Source organism: Bos javanicus, chromosome 23 (assembly GCF_032452875.1).
Source record: "Bos javanicus breed banteng chromosome 23, ARS-OSU_banteng_1.0, whole genome shotgun sequence".
NCBI classification, from domain to species: Eukaryota; Metazoa; Chordata; class Mammalia; order Artiodactyla; family Bovidae; genus Bos; species Bos javanicus.
Window position 1 is genome coordinate 47,654,006 of NC_083890.1, and position 13,525 is coordinate 47,667,530.

Below are 13,525 nucleotides of genomic sequence, written 5' to 3' on the forward strand. Positions count from 1 at the left end.
CATCATACCTTAGAAATAATCCTTCTTGCCTAAAAGGAAATACGCTTTTAACTTTATTGGGAAAGGTGGTCTTTTTGTTCCCTGGGGTATAACAAAGCGATTCCGGGTTTACCCCAGTTGAGAAGAACTAGTAGTCTGTTAAACACCACTTTACACAGAACTTTTAATGTTTTTAGATCAAATGGCCACACAAATGAGACTTTTGCTTCATTCAAATCCAAAATGATCACAAGGAAGGATGAGGTGAACTCTAGCCCTGGTTGCTGAGTTGCTGGCTGTGCTGCCTGGAGCAAGTCACTTAAGCTCTTTTTTTAGGTTTTATTTTGACGTGGACCATTCTTAAAGTCTTTCATGAATTTGTTACAATGTTGCTTCTGTTTTATATTTTGGGTTTTTTGGCCAGGGGATTTTAGCTCCCGGACTAGGGATGGAACCTGCACCCTTTGCGCTGGCAGAAGTCTTGAGCACTGGAGCACCACGGGAGTCTCTCATTTAAACTCCTTCCACCTTCTTTTTCTAAGTTAAGTAGAATATTTCTAAGGCTCCATTTTACTTGTAAACCTATGATTTTATCTACTTTTGAATCTAATATTGTGTAGCATAAAATGTCTCAAGGTAACTGGGGGAACAGGAGAAGCTAAGGAAGATTCTAGTACAAGACCTAACCCTTCTGAAGGTAAGAGTGTGCGGATTGTCCCCCATCTTCTCCACCTTCTCTGACAAGTAGAACCCAGAGCTCTAAGTGCGCAAAGGAAGAGCAGCCCGTTGGTGTAGAACTTGTTCCCTTCTTCTGGTCTAATTAATATTTAGCCACCTCAGAGTGTATGCACAGAGGTCCTTCTCTAGCCGTAGCTGTCTTGCACAGACTCCAGTAGCTAACTCAGCTTCATAGATTCCAACACTTGGAACCTACAACCTAAAGAATCCAGCAAGAACGACAGCCATGATTCTAGAACAGTGTATTACACCCACCGAAGACCATACTGTTAGCCTGAAACTCCTTTTCTTATCACGGGTTCCTGCTTAACTCAGAAACTCCTGCCTAACTCACATGTTACTCCCTGAACATAGCGCAGCATTATCTTTTTATATTGAGTTTACAAAAGAAAAATCTCCGAATTCCTCAAATTCTATAGCATACGCATTCTACACATAAAATCCACAGAGCAAATCACATTCATATTTTTACTTACAGAACCATCTCTTCCAAAACAAGCTAATACCGCATGTATTTACAAACTGGTCCAAGACACACACATCATGGGCTAACCCTGAGAGGACACGTTTCTTTTTCAGTATGCCACAGCTTCCTTCCTTCTCGCTCATGCACTTCCGATGGTATTTTAAGAAAGATTTTCATGAGGGATGGGTCCTTAATTAAGACTTTAAAATGAGGGCAATAAATATATTTTATTGGTTATAACACCTTTTTCTTTATTAGAAGGATAACAGACTGCTGGTTAACTGGTCATGAAATATTAATTAAAAAGAAAAATATATGATGTGAGCAATCTCAGTGGGTGCTCATTCATAGTTTTTCCACTGGAATTTTTTTCTGCATAAAGTTAAAGGCACATGGACCTGGCTCTGTCACCTGCAGGGAGACACTCATTTTGCTTCTTTCACCAGCAGGTCTGGAGCCTGTCCGCACTGACATTCAGGACCCAGAGGGGAAATCTCATTTGGACATTAGCGGTCACAAAACATGCTCAGGATAACACACTCATGACACAGCTTCCCACAGCGGGGTGTAGAACCCCACAGCTCTGCATGGAACAATTCTGCCCCACCAAGTAAGTGAGATCGGAGAGACTCTTCTTTTTAATAGCTGAACTATTTTATTTTATTGAAGTTGATTTATAATGTGTTTTTTTTTAATTGGGGAATAGAGGATTAACAAACAATGCTGTGATCGTCTCAGGTGGACAGCAAAGGGACTCAGCCACACATACCCATGTATCCATTCTCCCCCGAACTCCCCTCCCATCCAGGCTGCCACACAGCATGCAGCAGAGTCCCCTGTGCCTGTTGGTTCCCAGGTCCTTGTTGGTTATCCACTTTAAATACAGCAGAGTGTACATGTTGACCCCGTACTCCCTAACTATCCCTTCCCCCCATACATACCCCCGGCAACCATAAATTCTTTCTCTACGTCTATGAGTCTCTTTCTGTTGTGTAAGTTCATCTGCATCATTCCTTTTTCAATTTCACACATAAGGGATGTCCTATGATATCTCTCATTCCCTTTCTGCCTTACTTCACTCAGTATGACAATCTCTAGGTTCATTCATGTTGCTGCAAATGGCATTATTTCATTCTTTTTAATGGCTGAGTAGTATTCCATGCAGTGTTGTGTTAATTTCTGCTGTACGGCGAAGTGCCCTAGTTATACAGATACATGTACACTCTTTTCCATTATGATTTGGTCACAGGATGTTGACTGGAGCTCCCAGTGCTACATAGTAGGACCTTGTTTTTTATCCATCCTGCACGTAAGTCTGCATCTGCAAACCCCGAACTCTCAACCCATCCTTACCACCCTCCCAACAAGGGATCTCTTTCTGCCCCAGGCACCTCCCTTTGCTCAGCTGCACCTTCTTCAACTTCCAGTTAAATGCCACATTCTCCCACATTCTACCCAGCCCCACACACCTCAGCCTGCTCCACTAAACCTGGTGGAGATGACTTAAATTTAAAAGGAAAAGCAGATGGCTTAGGATAACAGGCAGAGTTCTCCTGGAATATGCCTGTGATGCTGTGAATGGAATCAAGATAGGCCTCCTGGGGCACCTCTGATACACTGGTCTCACGTTGCTGGGAGGAATCCTGGGGAGCATGCCCTCACTCTCAGCTGCTGGAACAGGGGTGGGGTGTGTGCTGCGGGGCACCCTCAGAGGAAGGATTTTCTTGAAGCCTCAATGGCAATCTCCATGGCAACCAGGGGTCTCCAACCAGGAATTCTCAAACTCCAAAGTGGACTCCAAGGGAGTCACCCAGGGCTGTCTTGCTATAAGGCAGCTTCTGATTCTGGAATGGGGCAGAGAATGGTTGTCTCAGGCTCTCGGGAGTAGTGGGAGACCCTCTCCTTCTCTGCAGGAAGCTTGGAGCCAGACTCGCCTTTGTCCAATGAAGGGAGGGAAGAGCAGAGCTTGACTGAGCTGAAAGGACTTTCTTTCTTTCTCTCTCTCTCCTCTGTCTCTCTCTTTCCTTGTCTCTCTCTGTCTTTCTCTCTTTTTCTTTCTTTCTTTCTTTCTCTCTCTTTTGCCACACCTTTAGGCATGCGGGATCTTAGTTCCCCAACCAAGGATCAGACTCGCATCCTCAGCATTTCAAGTGTGGAGTCTTAACCATTAGAATACCAGGGAAGTCACTAAAGGATTTTTTAAATGCAAATCAGGGGATTTACTATAGTTAGAAGACTCTTGGTAACTTTCTATAATCTCTGTCATTACAAAATCATTTGTGTAATAAGTAAGAATTTTAAAATCTTTTTTAAAAGTTTTAAACAACACGAAAAATGATTGACAATCCCCAGCTGCTGTCTCCTCCCCACTTTCTTCTCAGAATCTTCAGTATTTACCCATTGGCTTCTTGAATTTCAAACTTGAACAAGCCTAGAATTTTTATTTTTCCCCTGGTTAACTATTTTATTTTTAAATTATAACAGTAAAATTGACCTTTTTTTTCTTTTGACGTACAAGTCTTTCCATTTTGATACATGAATAGATGAACTTTGAATTTTAATATATGAATAGATGTGTTTAAACACGGCCAGAATCAGGGCATAGAATGGTTTCGTTATCCCCCTCTCCCCAAAAAGAGACATAAGATTTCAGTTCCCAAATGTATACAATGTTTTCATCTTTTCCCCTTTTCTCTAGTTCCTCTGTTTGCTCCCATGTTGACAGGCAATCTTACGCGAGTTTGATTTTTAACAAAAGTAAAATGCGATTAAGTACTGCTTTGAGAAAATGTTCAGAAAATTCAGTCTTCTAGAAGTAACAAGAGGCAGCAGAGGGTTGACACTCTGAGGTTCAGAACCCCCGTGATGAAAGGAGGGAGGGCATCGAACCCCAGGTGGGAAGCGAACTCAGCCTCCTGCCTTGAGCGCCCTCTGGACCAGCTGGCCTGCTGCGTGTCGCCCAAGGACCTTCCTGAGGACTGAGCTTCTCACCGAGGTTCTCTTTGTTGCACTGCCAGAGTCAACCCAGAAGAGAGTGCAGGCTGTCTCAGAGCCCGCAATGACCTGTAAACTCTGATCCTCAAGCTGGAGGGCAGAGGCCCTGCTGAACACGGGCAGCATCAGAGAGCCCCCAGAGAGGTCACTGGCAGAAGGCAGAATGGAGTGAGGGCATCAATGCTGTTTCAGCCTGTAGGTCCCTCGAAACTCCTGAATCTGTGTCCCAGAAAAAAAAGTTTCAAATCACAGAAAAATCTCAGATCCTTCAATGATTCATATTAACTACAGGTAAAAAGAATAAACCTGCAGGAGAACAAAAATGCTATCATCTGAAGGGCTATTTCCAGCCCCTGTAAACTTCTAACTCCACTCATGCCACAAAGCTGAAGGTCTTGTAATACCGCCTTTGATTTACAGAAGGGAAAAAAAAGATGACATTACTGAGAAGACCCGTTACTCCTGTGCCTCCTCTTGTAGTTCAGTGTTAAGTACTCCACAAAACTGATTCCTTGGTGGAAAGTGATTCTGTAATTCAATCGAGAGATCTTGCTAATGTCCCAGACTGCAAGAACATAGCTTAAGGGTTTAGCTTTAGCAGGAAGCCTCACAAACCAGAGACCGAATTAGAGCCTGCCTCTTCCATTAGGGATGAGCGAAGGTTGTTGCCAATGTACTATTAAATAATTAGCAAGAGTTTGAAAAGGAACTATAAGACTCATACGGTTAAGCTGGTCTCAGAGATGGAAGGTTGGAAGGTGAAGGATGAAGATGAGACAGGATACCAGATGAATAAAAGGTGAAGGCTGATGACTGTTGAAGCTGGATAATTAGTAAATAGGAACAAAACAGACCATTCTGTCTACTTTTGTGTATGCTTGAAAATGTCTAAAATAAAAAAGTTTAAGAAAGAAAGAAAAAAAGATGTCATCAAAAGGACTAGGATGGGAAAATAAGGCTTCTTGAAACTCAAGGAATTAGTAGATGTTTCTCAGTTTGACCGTCTGAGCCATCAGGGAGGCTCAAGAATCCTGGAGTGGGTAGCCTATCCCTTCTCCAGGGGATCTTCCCGACCCAGGGATTGAACCAGGATCTCCTGCACTGCAGGCGGATTCTTTACCAGTTGAACTACCAGGGAAGCCTTTATTAAAGGTAAATATAAGTAAATGTATGATGACTTTGGTAAGACTCGTGAAGTCGTGAACTTGCTCAGTCGTGTCCGACTCTTCATAATCCCGTGGACTGCAGCCCACCAGGCTCCTCCATCCATGGAATTTTCTAGGCAAGAGTAATTAATCAATTCTAGTCCAATAAAAAATAATTAAAAAAAAGAAATACCACAGATCAGAAAGACTGGCCCAATACAGTCAAAGTGCTGAAAGGAAAAAACTTAGAACCAAGAATTCTCAATCCAGTAAGATTATCGTTTAGAATTTGAGAAGAGATAAAGTTTCCCAGACAAAAGAAAGCTAAAGGAGTTCATCACCACTAAGGAGGCCTTACAAGAATGTTAAAGGGACTTCTTTAAACAGAAAAGGCTCTAACTAGAAAAGTGAAAATTAGAACGTCTCAAGAAGTTTCTTGAATTTGTTGGGAACATAAAGTATGATGGGCAAGAAGAGGGTGAAATGAACAGTTTTCTCAGTTAGCCACTGGGTGAATTTTCCAATGTTTATTAGCATGGTCTTGTCCCCCTCGTGCTAAGTTTTACCAACGGGTCCCCAATCCAGCACTAACCCATCACAGCCAACTACCAGTTAGTGATGGGTTAGTCATTTCTGTACTCCAGGAATCCCCCACTTTCCTTAAGAGTGGGAATTCCTGGAATACAGAAATGTCTGTGTACATCATAAACTACATCAAAGAGTACCATCATAGCTAAATTTAAGAAGTAGCTGGAACACTTTAGCAGACAGTAATTTATTTGAGCCTTACAAATCCAATTATTTGGGGCTTCCCAGGTGGCACAGTGGTAAAGAACCCGCCTGCCAATGCAAGAGACTTGGGTCCAATCCTTGGGTCAGGAAGATCCCCTAGAATAGGAAATGGCAACCCACTCCAGTATTTTTGCCTGGAAAAGTCCATGGACAGAAGAGCCCAGCAGCTACAGTCCATGGAGTCACAAAGAGTCAGATTCAACTGAGCAACTGAGCAGGAGCATACCACTAGAAAACAGAGTAGATGGATATACTCTGGCTATTACTTATTTATTTAAATATATGACTTAAAACAAATCCAATTATTTGACCCTGTTTTACAGGAAGGACACAAATTATTATTCATACTTTACATATGATCAAACTGAGGCTCCAAAAGACTATAATTTACTTACTCTTATGCTGCCCGTCAGATTACAAACAAGCCTGATTTTCTGATTGCTAATGGAGTACCAATTCTATCAGAACAGAGGTGCCCTCCAGTGTCACTAATGATCACACACAGGTGGTGAGCAAAGCATTCCCCTGGATGAGAGACCAGAGAGATCAGAACCACCAGAAGGTCTCCATCCCACAGCAGTCTGAAATCTAATTGCAAGAATAAGGCATTTCATTTATAAACAAATTTCTTTTTAAAAAAAAAAAAGCATGTAATAGCTGTGTTAAATGTTGAAAAATAGATAATGAGAGACAGTCTAGGAAATAAAAACCACAGGACCTGGTGTTCCAAACTGAACAAAAGGGAAGATTCTTTCAACAAATACTTCTTCACTATATTTTTTGAGCACCTACTATGTCTCAGCTACTTTTGTCTGAGACGGAAGACCTTGTACTCTTCCTAACTAGCTTCTCACAGCATTTGGAGAATCTGAGTAGGAAAGAGACTCCAGAATGCACCCAGATGTCTTTGGAGGCCCCTGGGGTGCACAGTTGATGGGGTCTCTAGGGCCAGTGTGTGGCACTGGGCTGGTACCCAGGATGTCATGCCAAATTTCACATGGCCAGATGGCTATCTCATGCCCCAACCCTGCCCCTGGGACCAGATTAGTTTTCAGATCTACCTAGTTCAGTTCAGTCGCTCAGTTGTGTCCGACTCTTTGCGACCCCATGGACTGCAGCACGCCAGGCTTCCCTGTCCATCACCAACTCCCAGAGCTTGCTCAAACTCAGGTCAGATCTACCTAATGGGCCATAAAATATGCTGTGTTGGCTCCAGCCATCACAGGCCATGTAACCCACTCTGCTTTGTAGCCACGCTGACTGGTCAGGCTCTGGAGCACATTCTTCTGGCTTTTATCCTTTCGAGTCTTTGGGGGAAAAGAAATCTCCCTGCCGGTCCTTCTGGCTTATCTTCCCTGTTCACTGGCTCACACACATGTCTTTTGTTTTTCTGTTTTGCTGGGAAAGTTTCTTCCATACCCCAATCTTAGCCAGCTCCCAACCAGAATAGCCAATGAGGGATATTATTTTTAAGAAGAACTGTGTTTATTTTTCGGAGAAGGCAACGGCAACCCACTCCAGTACTCTTGCCTGGAAAATCCCATGGATGGAGGAGCCTGGTAGGCTGCAGTCCATGGGGTCACTAAGAGTCGGAAACGACTGAGCGACTTCACTTCCACTTTTCTCTTTCCTACACTGGAGAAGGAAATGGCAACCCACTCCAGTATTCTTACCTGGAGAATCCCAGGGACGGGGGAGCCTGTTGGGCTGCCGTCTATGGGGTCACACAGAGTTGGACACGACTGAAGCGACTTAGCAGCAGCAGCAGCAGTGTTTATTTTTAAAAAAATGTTTGATTTGTTTCTTGGTGATAAGACTTACTACAGGGAGACTCGCATGCCTCACACTGGCTGTACACTGGTTTTCTTCTTTGTTGTTGTTTTGAGGGCTTTTTTTTACATTTTTTTATTATGATAATTGTTATTTTTTCTTTTTTTGGCCATGCTTTGTGGCACGCAAGATGTTAGTTCTCTTGTTATTGCTGTTGTTCAGTTGTTCGGGCGTGTCTGACTCTTTGCGACCCCATGGACTGCAGCACACCAGGCTTCCCTGTCCTTCTCTATCTCCTGGAGTTTGCTCGTAGTCATGTCTATTGAGTCGGTGATGCCATCCAGGGATCAAACCCATGCCCCCTGCAGTGGACATGCATAGTCCTGGCAGTTTCTGGACTGCCAGGGAGTCTAGAGGGAAAGTCAGTCAGTCCTGTCCAACTCTTTGAGACTGACCCCATAGACTGTGACCCACCAGGCTCCTCTGTCCATGGGATCCTCCAGGTAAGAATACTGGAGTGGGCTGCCATTTCCTTCTCCAGGGGATCTCCCCAGCTAAGGGACTGAACCTGGGGCTCCTGCTTCAGAGGCAGATTCTTTACCATCTGATATATAAAGAAAGCCCGGACTACCAGGGAAGTCCCTTAATTTTTATTTTAATTGAAGTGTACTTGACTTACAATATTGTGCCGATCTCTGCTGTACAACAAAGTGACTCAGTCACACACATGCATACATTCTTTTATATAAGCATATTCTTTTCCATTATGATTTATCCCAGGAGACTCGATATGATTCCCTGTGCTATACAATAGACCTTGTTGTTTATCCTGAGCTGATTTTACAGTTAATGAGTTACATTAACTCATTAATGTAATGAAACAGCTGTCATCTGCCTACTATGTGCCAGAAATTCAGGAAGAAAAAACTGATTTCTTTATCATATAGTAATTTTTCAAAGTGGTTATTGCTAGATCCTTTTAAGCAGGGCCTTCCCCTGTAGCTCAGCTGGTAAAGAATCCACCTGCAATGCAGGAGACCTGGGTTCAATCTCTGGGTTGGGAAGATCCCCTGGAGAAGGGAAAGGCCACCCACTCCAGGATTCTGGCCTGGAGAATTTCATACTGATAGTCCACGGGGTCAAAGAGTTGGATATGACTGAGCGACTTTCACTTTCACTTTAAGCAGATTGCAAAGAATGAAAGAGGTTGATCTCTGCCTTGGGTTTCATTACCCCGTTTTATCCTTACCTGCCACCACCTCAGCACAGACCCTCTGCTCTGCCAGGCCAGGCTCCTCACACATGGCTCCTTGCCCTCTGAGTCCTGTCCATCACCCTGGCCGCAGTGTCCTCTTAAATACTGATTCATATTCCACGTACCCTTGTGGCCAAGGTCGTTCCCAAATACCACGAAAGTATTCCTGGCCACTCCGTCCTCACAGCTCTGCCTCTCCTCTGAACTCCGCTCTACAGCAGCTGTAGGAAGAATCTAACCGGTACCATTTCTTCAAAATGCAGAAACTTCGACCGCTGGTGTCAGATGCTACAGCTGGTGCCATTTCAGATGCTACAGCTGGTTGAGCGTGGAGGTGACGGAGTAACTGACTCTGAACCGATCTCCTGCGTTGTTAGAGAATCTAGAAAGAAAAGGTGGGTCCTGTAGGGGTTTGTTTTCCAGTCTGCTTTTATATTTTTAGGTTAGAAGGCAGTAATTTAATCTGCCTCGTTTTTGCCTGCCGCCTTTCAGCACATTTCCCCCACAAGTCTCAGTTCTAAATTATACTCTTTTCTTTTTTGTGTCCCTCTTTTCACCCCGTCAGTCAAAATTTAACCATTTTCATTTCTCGGACAAAACACAAAAATTGAATTTGGTGATTCCAATTAATTAGAGGCTAGTCTTACTAAAGAAATCAGGAGCAAAAAGCTGGTAAAAAAAAAAAAAAAAAAAAAGTCTTAAAAATCTACCAAACAGATCTGCAACTTCTTACACGGCCCAGTCCCTCGTCTCATCTCAGCAACGGTCAGAACCGAATTGTCCTGGTTCCCTTAGAAACTGCCCGCTGACCCCTGTCAGAGGCGTTCACGTGTACACAGCGTTAGGTAGAGCAAAACCTGGAAGATTTCTGCACGTCCCTCTTTGTGCAGCATAACTCTACATGATTTTCAAGATCTTAACCCACCTCTCCTTCTCCCTGCCCCCCAGAACTAATCTATATGCTAATTTGCACTTGATCATGCTGCCCCACAATATGGTAATTGCTGTAATGTTTTCCAGGGAGGAAAAAAAAAAAAGAAGAAGAAATTGAGCCGTGCCTCCATCTCTGAAGTCTGCATTCGTGAGGACCTCGGCCCAAATAGCAAGTTGAGAGCCTGAGTCCACGTCGGTGCTTTGCCTCATCCAGGTCAACGTGAAAATTCTCTGGAAAAACTGGAAATGTTCTCCTAGGCTGCCTTATTTTGAAACGAAGTCCCAGGTGTCTGGGGAGGCAGTGAGTTAAGGGGACTGCCTTCGCCTACGTGAGAGGATCTCTAGATTTATCAGAAACCTGAAAGCTCTCACTTAACGGCTCACCCTCTGCAGGCTGGCCAAGTGGCCCAGGCTTTCGGCCTCTCCACTTCAGCTGTATCCAGGCAGGGGTCCCTCCCTTCTTGCCCTGGTTCGCACCGTATGCCCTGCAACGCTATTAAGATGTCAAATGCCGGAGTGACAACAAGAGAGCCCTAATTAAACAGCATCAAAGAGCGCCCTCGAAGGAACAGACCGAACCCAAACAAGAGGAGCTTGGGACCGGAAACGGGGAAGAAAGGCGACGGGGGCTTGGTAATCAGCTGGGTTTCAAGCCGAGGGTTTGTTGTGTGTAGTTAAAGGGCCCAACGACACAAAGATCTCCCCGCGGAGTCAGGCCGGAGACCGAGTGCGGATGCGCCAAGACAGAAGGGGTAACGCTCCCCGAGTCCTGCGGCCAGAAGCGCATCGTAATTGGCCTCCGAGATCACTTATGGCAATCAGGGAAGTGATATACTTCTGAATAATTATGAATAATTAGGCACATTTATGAATAATTACACTGATAATAACTATCCAACTCATTCCATTTTAAAATTGTAATTCAGTCATTATGTGTTGGGTAGTCATTGCCTCCCTCCTGCCTTCTGCATATTCATGGTCTGATCCAACTGCCAATCTCACCGAGTCTGGAGCTTCTCTGCAGGTCAGGGTGGTCACAGCAACAGCCAGGTCCTGGACTCATCCTGGGGACCAGAGAACACACTGGTGGGCAGGGTCGGAGCTTCATAGCCTTCACGATTGACTTGGAAGCATCTGAACAGTAGAAAGCAGCAGAAAGGACATAGGAAACATTCCTGAAACGCTGGAGCTCTGCCAGCGTGTGACTCATTTATCAATACGCCCAGGACTTGAAAGCAACGGCCCGGAGCTCCTGGTGCTTTCAGTGCTGATGGTAAAAAGAAGCTGTTGTTTCCACCATGTGTCATTGTAAAGAACACCAGTAAACTGTACAAGAGCTGTCTCTTTGTGGTATCTTCTGATCAGAGTTCTAGGCTGCTTAGAAATCAGAAGTCCCAGCTGGAAGATGCGATTCAAATAATGGGTATTTCCTCAGGTTTTGAAGCAAAATGTGCACTGGTCTCCTTGCCTTACTCTTGTTTCCTCTCATCCTACTTTTTCTCTTTCTTTCTCTGTCTCTCTCTCCCTCCTACACCTTTGCCAGCTTCTCTGTCACCTTCGTGCCTTTTTCTGTTGCAGGCTTAACAATGACAATCACAAAAGTAAGCTTGTTGTGGTGGTTTAGTTGCTCAGTCGTGTCTGACTCTGCAACCCCAAGGACTGTAGCCCACCAGGCTTCTCTGTCCATGGGATTCTCCAGGCAAGAAGACTGGAGTGGGTTGCCATTTCCTCCTCCTAGGGATCTTCCCAACCCAGGGACTGAAACGCCTGAGTCTTCTGCATGGCAGGCAAGCTCTTTACCACTGAGCCACCAGGGAAGCCCCAAAATAAGCTTATATTTCCCCAATTCCAAAAGTAATATGTGTTAACTCGGAAATTTGGAAAGGATTGGGGCATAAGGAAAATGGAATTTAAAAAGTCAGTATCTCAACACCTGAGAGAACCAATATGAATTTAATATTATGAGGGGTTTTTTCCATGCATATTTTATACAACCAAGGTTATATTACAAAACCTATTTTGCATCCCGAAATTTTCTTTAACATTTTGCATAGAATTGTATTTTCCATGTTATTAAACCATAAGCATATTCCTGTGTTATTAAAATTTATGTTTTAAAAGTTTCAAGTTTGATATGGCCAAATGAAATTAAATGAAAATATATATGATAGTCATTTGCTGATACTTTGGATATCCATATGTCCCATTTTTGCTAGTTTGCCATATAATCTTGTGGGGAAGTCTTTTCGTTCTTATTTCTCACTCTATTATTTCCACGTTCCCCTCCTCTTAGATTAAGACTTGACATGGGCGTAAGGAAGTACGAGGCTCCAGAAATGAGACAGTGGAATAATGTCACTGGTTTAGCGCACAGGCTTATAACAAACACACAATCTTTTGAGGGATGAGCAACAATAATATCCTGCAGTTTAACTCTAAACAAAACTTTTTGTGCAGAATTAACCATAACAGGATTCTGCCTTGGACCTTAACCAAGGGGACTTGGTAACTGAAACACTTTCTAATGCCTCCTTTCCTGAGCCTTGATTACAGAAAAACAGAGGCCTGAATGGCGTCTTGAGCTTCTGAACAGCCATTTGCAAGGACAGCTTCGGATGCCTCAGCGCTGCCTGGTGAGCTTTGTGAAAAGGCGTGTTCCTGAGTCTACTGTCGATACCCTGACTGAGTGGTGCTGGGGGTGAGGACTAAAGCGGGAAGTGAAGCAGGCGGCAGAGGTGAGGTGCTGTGCGTCATGCCAAGAACCCTGGACTGCACCCTGGGAGCGACATGATTCATGTGAGCGACCCAGACGAGGTCACAGGAGAAGCATGAGCCCGGTGCGAGGGAACAGAGCAAACTGAGTGGCTGTGAGTCAAGCGTGCAGAGGTCCAGCCTGGGGGGAGGCTTTTCTTTCCTTCTGGAGACAGGCAGCACCCCTCTGTAAGCTGCCACCACTCACACCATCCGCCTCTTGGAAAACAGCTGGAGTCCCAAGTGTCAGCAAGCCCCCCTCCCCCTTCCCCTCTGCCTTCTCCCTCCACACAAAGAGGCCATTATCTCCCGCCACCCCCCACTTTTTTTTTTTGAACGAGGTATTTGGATAATGATTCTGCTGCCCAGCCAACCCCTCCTCCCCCACTTTCCCTGCTGCCAGCTAAATTCTAGTGATTGATGGGGGCAATACTTGGAAATTTTGAGATGTGGGGAGAGGGAGAGGGGAGGAGGACCACCGTGGACAAGGAGGGGGGAAGGAGCTGCTGGAGCACCCAGGACATTAGAACGTGTCAGGACTGGTAAATGCTTCATTGAGGTGATGATGATAAACATTTATCTCTGAGCATATATATGCATTTTACCTAACGATCTCAGGCGTCCATAAGGAAATCACAGGAACAGGCCCTAAATGAGAATCTCTTAGGAGTGGGATCTGAATTGTAAATGCCTGCCAGAATC

General features: G+C 44.4%; 1 long non-coding RNA gene across 5 annotated transcripts in view; it reads right to left on the reverse strand.

The window, feature by feature from the left end:
* LOC133236729 (uncharacterized) overlaps positions 1 to 13,168 on the reverse strand; it is a 29,390-nt gene extending 16,222 nt beyond the window's left edge. For 2 of the 5 annotated variants that reach the window (XR_009733003.1, XR_009733001.1), the window contains exons 1-2: positions 10,457 to 11,044; positions 9,134 to 9,521 (exon numbers count right to left, since the gene is read on the reverse strand). This is a non-coding gene — a long non-coding RNA (uncharacterized LOC133236729). Of the gene's footprint in view, positions 1 to 9,133; positions 9,522 to 9,849; positions 10,082 to 10,456; positions 11,045 to 11,074 lie in introns of those variants that run through there. The other 3 variants (XR_009733005.1, XR_009733002.1, XR_009733004.1) reach the window with 3 other exon arrangements.
* Positions 13,169 to 13,525: the final 357 nt, after the last annotated feature.